Below are 11887 nucleotides of genomic sequence, written 5' to 3' on the forward strand. Positions count from 1 at the left end.
AGGAGCTTGCATAATATAAGCTGGTATGTATTGTTCATTGATAGTTTCTAAGCAGTATTCTTGGCAGTTCATTTTGGAACCTAGCTGTTAAGTGTTGAGAGCAACCTCGTGTTTTCTGTGAAATAGGTGGGCGCTGTTCCTTTTCTGTTCTTTAAGTTGGCAGCCAAATTATATTTTATTTTAGATGCCGTTGCTTGTCCTTACAAGTTGACAGTTGATTGCATATTTTTATTTCAGAAACTTGGGCAAACAAGCTCCTGACTCACAAAATCGATGTGGCAGCAGCACAGAGGCTTTGGTACCAGACGAAGGCAGTGCTAGCAGCAGTGGCAAGCCTGATACAGGCAGTCACAATGCTATTCATAATGAGGTAATAACATGCTGGCTTCAGTTATCTATATATATATATATTTCTAGTGTAACAAAGGGGTACTTTACAAAGTTCTTCATGGCTATATCCTCATGGCTATATCATGCACAGAATGCATAGCATCGTGGCTAGAGATTATGGAAAATGTTGTTCCATCAGTACTCTTAACAGTGCAGATTTGCCATGCTATATTTCAGCAAAAGCGAGTCTCAATAGTAGTATCTACTACAAAATACCACTGTTCACAACATTTTTTCACTCGTGCCCTGTAATTGGCTGTTTTACAATTGTTTCTTATTGCAGCTGCGGTGATTTTTTGTTTATCCATGTCAAACAGGACCAGACAGTTTCACCACGATGGGCAGCAATACCTACTGAACTGCATCTACCACTGTGGGGATCAGAACAGCAAAAGCAGAGTTGCTCCTCATCAGTGCTGCACGAGGAGCCCATGCCAGATGTCAGTATTGTCAGCACACCGCATTCTGCAGGGGTTGAGCATACTAGCCAGGTGCAGTTTTTTAAAAGAAAATAATCCGTTTCATAAACTCTTCTGCTTTCTTTTTAATAATTTTGCATTTAAGTGTATATTTCAGTCTATACTTCCACTGTAGCATTCAGTATACCTTCTTGAACTCTTCAGCCTTGTGAAACTTGCCTGATCTGCTTGTACATGATGCAAATCAAGAAATGCAACTTACCAATCATTGTTGATAGAAATTGAGCAACCTGTGTTTTGCACATTGTAATTTTAACCTTTCAGGGCTAAGCATTAAGTCGAAAGTGTGGTGCAGCTTTTTTTTTATATGCATACCTAGCATCCCGCAGCATTTCTTGGTGATAATATGCAGCTGTCAAAATTTTGCATTCACATGGTAGAAGTGGGGTTTCCTGTATTGATCGTATGCAATCAGCACATGGTTGGTGACCAAACATCAAATTTTTCAATATTCTAATTTTATTCACTGCAAAAAGAAGTTATGCAGAATTAGACTCTATCCACTGTACCAAAATCCATTGCTATTGTGTATACTATCATACAGTCAAGCCCTGATATGCATAATATGGCATTTGTGAACTACAAAATGACACAAGACTGTAGAAGCTTTCCTGTATTGATACATTACTGTACTATTATTAAAATAGTACAGTAACTTGTCATGATGGATTCCTTTAGTACAGATCTCTTGAGGTGTGCTATACTTCCATCCACCAATTATTAGGAATCCTTTGTGGGTTCGATGTGTATAGTGAAAAATTGTTACTGCCTAAACTAGGCTACAGCTTACTGAAGTGTTTTGTGAGAGCCATCATTGCTATGTCTCCAGTCTGTTCTGTAGTTTTCCTCTTTGTCATCTATTTCTCTCTCTTGATTTGGCTGGTCTTGGTTTTAACCTGACCCACTTAGGTGGCAAGCCCAATAAGGCATGAAATAAGGACTTGCTTGGACTCTAGGCGCACAAATTGAAAGGCGGGGTTCCTTTGATGGCTATCACTGCAAAAACAGTATTTCATTTGGGAAATCGTTTTCTTAATCATTAACGCATCACTTAGTGCTTTTAGTGTGGCCATCAATAGCAAACTTAATTTCGCTAAAAGCACAAACTATATGGATTTGTCAAAAATGGTTAGTTATATATTTGTTGAGATTTATGCTTTGTTATCTGCTGCTTGGAAGGTATATGCTGGAAAAGCAGTCTTCATGTAGGTTATACCTCTTTACACAGATAGTTTCAGTGTCCATTGAGTTTATTGTCATGGCGTGCAGTTGGTGTCAGTCATTGCCATGCAGTAGTTTTCTGTGGGCACTAAGCTCAATGGAGATTGACTTAGTTGAGGTTTTGCCAAATGGCTATTGCAGCCTTAAGTGCAATGGAAAGATTAGCTCCCAGTATTGGCAGGTTTCATAAAATAGGTGGCTGCACTGATTTTTAATCTAAGAAAGATTAGCAGAATGGAGAACCATTTCGTTACTCTGTGGGAGTGCTTCTTTAGTGCATTAAGACGACATAGTTTTGATATGGAAGTATAGGCGACTTTCTACCACATTGCAATGTGTCTACATCACGATTCCATCAATGCAGAACTCACTCAGCAGATTGTGCAGCATAGCAAGCACCTTTAATTGTAGTCTCAGGAGTGTCTGGACAGAAAGGAAGCTCTGCAGCATTGCTGTGTGCCAACAGGACGCAAGGGGGAAACAGCGCAAGCTAAACACGGACAAAAAGGGAGGACGAGACACACACAGCGCTGTTTCCCCCTTGCGATGAACCAACTAGCCCGCAACGTTTTGACCAACAGGACGAAAAAGCTGGGGTGAAAAAGCAGGATAAAAAAGCACCGCTATAGCACTACCTTAAGCCCGAAGTAAAGGCAGCTTTTGATGAAAATACTGGCAACTGGCACGTTAGCTACATAACCAGTGGTCATATGTTTGTGGCATTTTTATAGTCGACCACTTTCCAGTTTAGAATTCCAAATGGTATTATAGGTTTTCTCCTTTTAAATTAATGACTATGGCAATAATTGTAATCATTGCAATTGTGCTTGCAATGAAACTGTAATGCTCACTAAATCACACTTTGTCATAGTCAAAGCTGCATTTAAAGCACTGTTTTTTTAGTTTCCTTTATATTTTTACGGTGTTCTGGTGCAGTGTATTTTTAGACATTTAGTGTTTCCTGAAAAATATTACATGAAAAGAAGAGCTATAGCAGTAATAGATGAGTGAATTTGAGAAAGTGGGAACCTAGGTGCAAGAAAAAAAATGAAGCAGCAAGCCAGGTCAAATGAACCATTGATGAAGAGAAAGTTAATACACACTATCGGTAAACTGCAGCTCACCAGTTTAAGGATTGAATTGTATTACTGGTAAAGTGAAAACAGGAACATGCCCATGTCTACTACTCATAACTTCGAGTTTCTGGCACACACACTGACTTAACTTTGCAGGGCATAGATGTGAGCAAGCTTGTCTACAAAGCAAAGGAAGTGACATTTCACAGCAGGTTTCAGTCTGTGCTCACATTGCAGCAATACTGCATAAAATTAAAAGCAAGTAACAAGCACATTCACCTACACAAAGCAGTTGCACACTAGGATTTGTTCCACAGCATAATGCTCTGGTGCTGTAAACTTGGCTCATAATCTAAAAGGACATTGCCTGCTTAGCTGAAGTGATGGCCATGCATAGATGGTACTGGACTCTGGCTTCCTGAACTAAGCAGTTGCAAGTGAAACCATTCATCCAGCAGTCAAAATGACTCCTCTTCAGAGTATGAATGAAAATAGACGAATGCTGCTTTCGTTGCATTCTGTGTGCCTGCACTTCACTATACTTATGAACTTTGTGCCATAATTGCTGTATAGTAGCTGCGAAAATGACAAGGACTATGATCATTGGGCTGTGCCAGCTTTGCTGTATAAATTGGAGCCCATATGAAGTTCATATCATCATTCTTTGTCAATCCGCTATCACTTTCTGTAGACAGTGCCAAACTTTGAACCATTAAAGCAGTTTTTCTGAGCGAAACACTATCACTAATAGGTCTTCAGTGTGGGATTGGCAGTGTATGGCTTCATTCAGTGCTTCTGCCATACAAGCTTTCTGAGCAACTTGAGCTAAGATTTCAAAAACGCTATTTTGCCCTTATCTGGTTATATTTACTTAACTCCTACATTATTTCCTGTAGCCCCCAAGTGAGATATGCAAGGTTTTAGAACAACTTCAGAAAACACTTGCTTGCACAGGCACTTTTTGTTTGCATTTTAAAGCCTATAAAATACGAAGGAACACTTGATTCGGTGCTTGAGCTTTGCTGTTATGCAGCTGTCCAGCATATGTAATGGGCGGGCAAGGTCGGCAGCAGTATGACTGTATAGGTATGGCGACGCAACAGTGTTGTAGATACTTGGGTCTCTAGCCTGTGTCATGGGAAGGTGCAAATGCATGCTGCAATGACTTACCATTGCAGACTGCAAAATAAAGAAAAGAGCCTTTCCATTCTCATTTAGAATGCTCAGTCAGGAACATTCATTTGTGCCATTGTGCAGTAAAAGCAGGAATACCAGTTACCTACAACTGAATTATAATTCCGTTGCCATAGCCAACCTTGTTCACTCATTGAATGCTTGAGAGCAGCACAGTAGCTTGGCGCAAGCATCTGGTCACATTTGTTTCTCATATTCTGCGAAAGATATATAATATAGGAAACAATTCAATGATTGGTTTCCACTGGTGCTTTACAAGTTTGAATATCTGGCTCTGCAGCAAATATTTACAACTTTCAGTAATTAAGCTTAAGTAATCAGTCAGTTAATGGGGAATTAAAAGTCGGCCCAAATTGCTGTAGTCTATTGTCAACATTAAACATCCAGTACAGTTGTATCTGAAGTGCCTTTAAATTTTAAATCTTGGCTGTAGTTATGCATGTTATACATGCCTATTGCTCAACGACTACTGCAGTTTGCCATATTGCCACTGTGCATCTGCATGAATTTTAAAACTATTAGTGAGCATTAAGGCTGCCTATGTGACAACAGTATAAGAGATAAGTTGGGATCCAGTGGAAGCATTACTTCCAGATGGCCTATTCCAGTGTTTCTCAAATGGGGGTCTGCAAAGACATTTTGAGGTCTATGAACACACATCTCCCACCTCAAAAAGAAAGGTTGTCCAATAGATCTGTGCTCTGGCCTGGAAAGACAGTTTTGCAGGGTTAAAAGCATGGAGGTTAAAAGCCAACTAGTTTCTCAAAGGCAAGGCACAGGAGAGAAGTAGAAATTGAGATTGTGCATATGAGAGAGGGAGAGAGACAGCTTTTTGTTGATGCAGGCATCAGTTAAACTCGAGCTCTTGCTGCACTGTTGGATGGGGCTGCAAGCAAAACATCTGGAGTGGGAGAGCGAGCAGCACAGTGTTGGAAGGAGTTCAGTCCTTTCCAGCGGCATGCATACTTACATGCTGCCTCTGCCTATGACCTCTACAGCTGTGGCCCATTGGCTTATCAAGTGCCCATTTTTAGAGGTCAGTTTAGCCTTGACCCTATCCCAGTTTGGTGTTCTCTTGGAACTGCAGCAACAGCAGTCCTCACAAGATGCCCCACCCTTCAGCCAAGTTTCAGTGGTTTACAAAAGGTCCCCGACCCATCCAAGAATTCTATGTATTCATTCATGTTTTCACTATTTCTTACACATCGGAGTTGTAAGGGTTGCTTTTCTTCGTGGCTGTAGACAACACATAGCTAACTTCCATATCAAGAGTGAGATCTTTTTTTTTCCTTTCTTCATGTCTATTGTGGCCCATCTATAAACATGTGTGACTTCGGATTTCAATTTGGTACGTGTTTCACTGCTTTTCCTTTCTTGTAGGTGTCAAATGTGCCTGAGGACGAGGTACCTGCACTGGCAACAGCAAACTGCCAGGTAGGGGATTTGCATATGTTTACCACACTAATGCTTGCACAACTGTCTAGACAGAAATACCTAGGGAAGAAGTCATAACACCCAGATTAACATGTAACTCTTTAATATGCACTGCTTTGCTTTGTTTTGTGTTTCTTGCTATGCCGTCCCACTTAAAAACAGGGAAAGACCGGTCAAGAAATCTATGCATTCATTCATGCTTTTACTATTTCTTACACATCAGAGTGGTAAGGGTGGCGTTTTTTTTTCGTGGCTGTAGACAACACATAGGTAACTTTCATTCCAAGAGCGATATCTTTTTTTTTTCATTTTTCATGTCTACTGTGGCCCGTCTATAAACATGTGTGACTTCGGATTTCAGTTTGGTACGTGTTTCACTGCTTTTCCTTTCCTGTAGGTGTCAAATGTACCTGGGGACGAGGTACCTGCACTGGCAACAGCAAACTGCCAGGTAGGGGATTTACAGATGTTTACCACACGTATGCTTGCACAACTGTCTAGACAGAAATACGTAGGGAAGGAGTCATAACACCCATATTAATATGTAACTCTATGTGCACTGCTTTACTATTGTTTTTGTTTCTTGTTATGCTATCCCACTTAAAAACGAAAAGACTGGTCAAGAAATCTATGTACTCTATCTATCTACTATTGCTTACACATCAGAGTTGTAAGGGCGGCTTTTATTCATGGCTGTAGACAACACATAGCTAACGTCCTTACCAAGAGCGATATATATATATATTTTTTTTCATTTTTCATGTCTACTGTGGCCCGTCTGTAAACATGTGTGACTTCAGATTTCAGTTTAGTACATGTTTCACTGCTTTTCCTTTCAGGTGTCGAACGTGCCTGGGGACGAGGTACCTGTACTGGCAACAATAAACCACCAGGCAGGGGAATTAAAGAGGATTACCACTCCTATACTTGTAGGTGGGAAGAGGCTATAATGCCCAGATTAACTCTTTTTAACATTTTGTTTTGTGTTTCTTGCTATGCCATCTCACTTAAAAACTGGGAAAGACTGGTCAAGAAGTCTATTATTCATTCATGTTTTTACTGTTGCTTATTACCTACTGCTTGGGTACGCATGGAAATAACCACTTATTTCACAACATTTACCATACAACATATATTAAAACACTACTTGGCTAGTGATCAAACTGTAGGGACATAAGCGGCTCATTTTATGGCACATACAACATCATCCTACAGTCGCTCCTACCAGGGAAAGCATAGAGGATTATTTATTTTGTTTATCAATATCAAAAATAATGAGTCGTTTGATACTCCAAATGCACCAGTTTGTGTCTTCTACGATCTGCAAATTCTCCTAGAATCTTTACTGAACTGTTCAAAGCCGATTTTCTTTAAAGGTGCTACATTAACATCCTTTTGAATTTTTTAGTCTAGTGAAAAGCAAAATTGTATTTTTGCACTCCAAATTTTTTTGTAGGCAATCTGTGAACAAAGGTTATTATTAGGCCCCAAAAAGTGCCAGTGGAGTGATTTTTGTAACTGAAGATGCATCTGTTTTTCATTGTTTTTCAAAACATGGTAAATTGGTGAGCAATAAGAGGCCTAATCAGTTTGTCATTACATGTATACCTTGGAAAAATATTTATAATAATTTTGAGCTCAACTGCCTCATGACTGGCAAATATCCTCCCAAGAAATATTAGGGAAATCGTCTTTTTCTTAAGAGTACTGTAAAGTGTAGATTTTATTCTTTAATGTGCATATTTATCTTTGCATGAATGCAGAGGGTAATGCTTTTTTCTGTTCCATGCAGGTTCACCTCGGCAAGGGAGTATACATCCCAGTAGAGAGATGGCAGTGGCTCCTGAAACAATGAAGGCGCTTTGGCCTGTGTCAGACCTCAAAAACAGTAGTGTGACAGGGGCCCCATGTCGCCGCTTTCTGAACGCGGACTTCATTCAGCCTCCGAAAAAAGCCCTAACCCCTCACAAGTTGGCAGCTGTAACAAGTAAGTGTCTGAACCTTGACCTAATTATCTTTTTTTCAGTTATTTTCATGTTGTTTTAAGCAGCACAACATCTTTCACATTTGTAGAGAATATGAATCCCTTCATATTGTTTTGGTGTTTCTTGACTGATTTCAACAACTCATTTGTTTGCTTTGCAGATGGACTTGCTGCATACATTAGCAGAAATACAAGTGATGAGCTGCCTCCAAAAGCGAATGCAGAAAATGAATAGATATATTGCAGAAATGCTAAAAGACATGAACAGATGAAAAATTCAATCATGTATATTGGAATACAAAAAATAATGCCGAAAATTGCAGTTATTACCAACCTTCTCTTATTGTATAATGTAGAACACCTGCACAGAACACCTGAAAAGGCATTATATGGCCATGGATTCCAAATCCCCTATCCTGCCCAAATCACCTATAATGCCCGTACCGCCCATAATGCCCGTATTACCTATAATGACCATATCGCCCATACTGCCCTTATGCCCATATGCCCATATTGCACATATCACCCGTACTCCCCATATGTCCCGCATAACACATATCCCCCATATCCAATAATATCATATGTTCAAAATTCGTATGGAAGATTTTCAGTAGGGTGCTCTCATCTGGGCTGGAAAAGGAATGTCGCAACCTGCCCAAGCAATAAACAACTAGCATACATTATTTGTCATATATTTTCCGGCAGTGCGGTGGATTTCTTGTGCTGCCAGGCAAGCCAGAATGAAGAAGCATTTCATTCGAGTGCCTCCCATCGTGCGGCCTTAAGAGCGGCAATACGGTGGTTTTCTCGTGCTACCCAAGCATCCTTGGCCGACCATTTACGTGCGGCCGACGTCCAGCAACTCGTCGGCCCGTAAGTGGCCGCCAGCCATTTCGGCGAGTAGTTCGCAGCGGGCTTTAGATTAGGTCAGTTGGGAAAGAGCGCGCCCGCGCCATGTAGACGGAGCGGACCCCTCGCCTATCCAGCACAGCGGCGGCGCTGCTGTGGCGCTAGGATTAAAACCCCTTGATACTTTAGTCAGGATTAAAGTAGCGACTTTCTGTGAACTTTGCCGCTGCCCCGCGCACCCTCGCAGATCCTCCTCTCTCAACTCTCCCATCGGCGCTCTTCAAAACGGTGACTGGCTCCGCGGGCCGTCGCCGGGAAAAGCGCGCGAAAAGTTCGCTCTTTTTGTGTTTTCATTTTTAGCCGGCGCTATTTTTTAGGCAGCCGCCGTTGCTAGGAGCGAGCTCCTTAGCATTCTGCGCTTGCACTTCGCGCTATTCGCGCTGTTTTTAGGGTAGCGCTATTCCGAGTTGCTGCGTATTTCATTGCACAAGCTGTCGTGAAAAAGGGTTCATTCTTTTCGCACTTCCGAGCGGAAAGAAGGACACCATTCGAATAAAAAAGTGGTTCAACAACATCGGCCGCAAGAACGTCACCCCGACGAAAACTAGTCACGTCTGCTGCCTCTGCGACATACTGTGCATTTGTTCCAAGCGACATGAAATTGCTTGCAAGTGCATCACAAAGCTGACAATCTCACCTAATTCACTGATCATTTTGCGCGGTTATGCGGTTATTGTTTTGACTTCGTGGTTTCGCTCAACGTGCTATATAATTGCCACTGCTGATGCATACAATAGCCGCTTTAATTTCTGAACTAAAGGTCTCACTTTTCAAAGTAACGCGTGCAATGAGGGAGATTGTTACTTCATTATTAGGCTTATGCTTATGTTACTGGAGCGTGTCGAGGACTCTTCCGCATAACTTGTACACAGAGTTTATATATATCCGCATATCAAACCTTTGTCTCTTTATACCCTCGAAATTAGACTTCGTCCGAATCTGGTGAAAATTGGTGTCCAACCTAGTTTGAATATGGCGAATTTACTGGTTACGTCCATATTTCCGTGGGCCTCCCTCAGAATGTAGCCCCAGGAACCCCCTAAATTTTACCACATCCAAAGGTGGCAAAATTGGTGACCAACCTCATTTGCGTATGGCGAATTAAGTGGTTACCTCCAAACATAGGTGAGCCATTGCCAAAATTTTGCTCTCTGCACACCCGAAGTTTCACCTCGTCCGAATTTGACCAAACTGGTGTCCAACCTAATTTGCGTATGGCAAATTGAGTGGTGACCTCCTAACCTAGGTGGCCTATTCCCAAAAATGTAGCTCTCTGGACCCCCGAAATTCGACCTCTTCCGAATTTGACCGAAATTGGTGTCCGACCTATTTCAGTATGGGGAATTCAGTGGCAATCTCCAAATTTAGGAGGGCCACCCCCGAAATTTGGTCCTCTGACTCCCAAAACATTGACCTGGTCCGAGTCTGACCGGAAATTGGTGCCTATAACCTAATATGGGTGTGGCCAACTCAGTCTTGACGTCCAAATTTAGGTGGGCCTCCCTAATTATGTGCCTAGTTAACGGGCGTCATGTCCATTTTCGTAGTTAAAAGCAGCCGGCGATCGTGAACCCGAGAGGTCTAGTATGTACTAAGAAAACAATGCTGTTTGGTCTTGAGTTGATATAGGAGTATTTTGTACGTGCGCATCCTGTCGCAGTTATCGAGATAAGGCCTGTACTTCTTCCACATTTTGCCACTAAAAGAGGTGAAAGTGTTCTGGGTCACATTTCTTCAATCGTGTGAAGGCAAAAGAAAAAAAAAATATTGGTCATACTAAAATTAGGGTTGACGCCAATGTGGATGAACTTCCGACAAGGTCAAGTATCGATGGTCGACAGGGCCACATTTTGGGGTACGGACGACACTTCCCTCGGACGACGGGAAATCGGTGCCCTGATCTTAGCTCTCGGTTTTGACTCGACGTCACTCCAAGGCCGCCGACAGCAGGTGCTAGATTCGTTTCATGCTTAACAGAAAAAAAGTTGATATTTGATCGTTTTCAAGAAGCCGCGAAAATTCTTAACTACGACAACAATTAAGCAGCTGCATGTGCACTGCGCGGTATAAAACTCAGTCTAATTCTTATTGTAAAATTTTAGGATGACCATCAAAGCCAATTTTCCAGCCTGTTGCTAGCAACCATCGCATTTCTGAAACTCCGCTCGTTAACAACTGCATAAACTTTACTTTCGCTAAAATTAGTTTGAGGTGAATCTACATTTAACTTAGCATCGATAATGCTGAGAATATTCAGGAATGTTCAAATATATAGTAAATCTTATGCTTAATATATTATGCCCTGTTGAGACCCACAGTAATGAAAAGTCAAAAGGAATGTGAGGTGTATGCAGCAAGCGGTTTTTGTTTATGCCACAAGCGCTCATAATTTGCACTTTCATTGCGCGTACGAGAAATTACTTTATGTGGCTCGCGGTACAGTCAAGCGAGCCGCATGTCTTACCCATGTCTTTATTTGATAACAGAGCGTGGAAAAAGCGCAAACTTAAGAGCGCGCACGCGTGCCAGCCAATTTTCCGGACGGCGAAGGAGCGCTGTCCCAAAAAGCGTGCCGTGTGCAGCGCGCACAGCCGGCGGGTGCGGATATTCGAGGAGCAAAGTGCTTGAGCGGAGGGGAGTGTCGTTACTTTCAAAATATCGAGGGGCTTTAGTTAGGATTTCCCCTTCTGGTATCGTCAGCTACGTCTCCGTGTTGAACAGCGGAAGCAAGAATCCTGCGCATCAACGTTAAGGCCCTAAAGGCCCACTGTCCACCCTCCGGTCGAAAGTTTTTTTTCCGCGGTGGCTGTGAAGCTTCATCACCACAACGCAAGGACGCAAAAGTTTTTGAAAAGAGTAAATAATAACGGAGTGGCAGCACCGCAATCAACCGATTTAGCACTTCCCTTTTCTTCTGTTCTCTCTCAGAGGTTTTTCACTCTCCTGCTCGATCGTCTAGCCTCCGTACCCAAATTCCCCTTCCTCCTCCCCATTCGGCGGGAAGTGGGGCGTCTTGTGAAGAACTCGCGTACGTCATGGCCCCGCCTTTGAGACTTTTCTTTTTCTTCCCTTTTCCTGTCTCGTTGACGTTGGACCGAGTCGCCGAACCTCTCTCGTAAAAGGGAGAGAAAACGCGAGGTCACATCGGAGTGAAAGCTTCAGCGTTACAAAGAAAAATTCGCACTTGTTCTCTTGTTGAA

The 11887-nt window shown here is 42.1% G+C and overlaps 1 long non-coding RNA gene across 1 annotated transcript; it reads left to right on the forward strand.

The window, feature by feature from the left end:
* The first annotated feature begins 236 nt into the window (after positions 1 to 236).
* On the forward strand, positions 237 to 5796 carry LOC146172579 (uncharacterized). Its single transcript, XR_014702579.1, has 3 exons — positions 237 to 370; positions 708 to 830; positions 5741 to 5796. It is a non-coding gene; the product is annotated as an uncharacterized LOC146172579 (long non-coding RNA).
* Positions 5797 to 11887: the final 6091 nt, after the last annotated feature.

Source organism: Amblyomma maculatum, unplaced genomic scaffold, assembly GCF_055883805.1.
Source record: "Amblyomma maculatum isolate TAMU_Amacu unplaced genomic scaffold, ASM5588380v1 scaffold_13, whole genome shotgun sequence".
Lineage (NCBI taxonomy): Eukaryota > Metazoa > Arthropoda > Arachnida > Ixodida > Ixodidae > Amblyomma > Amblyomma maculatum.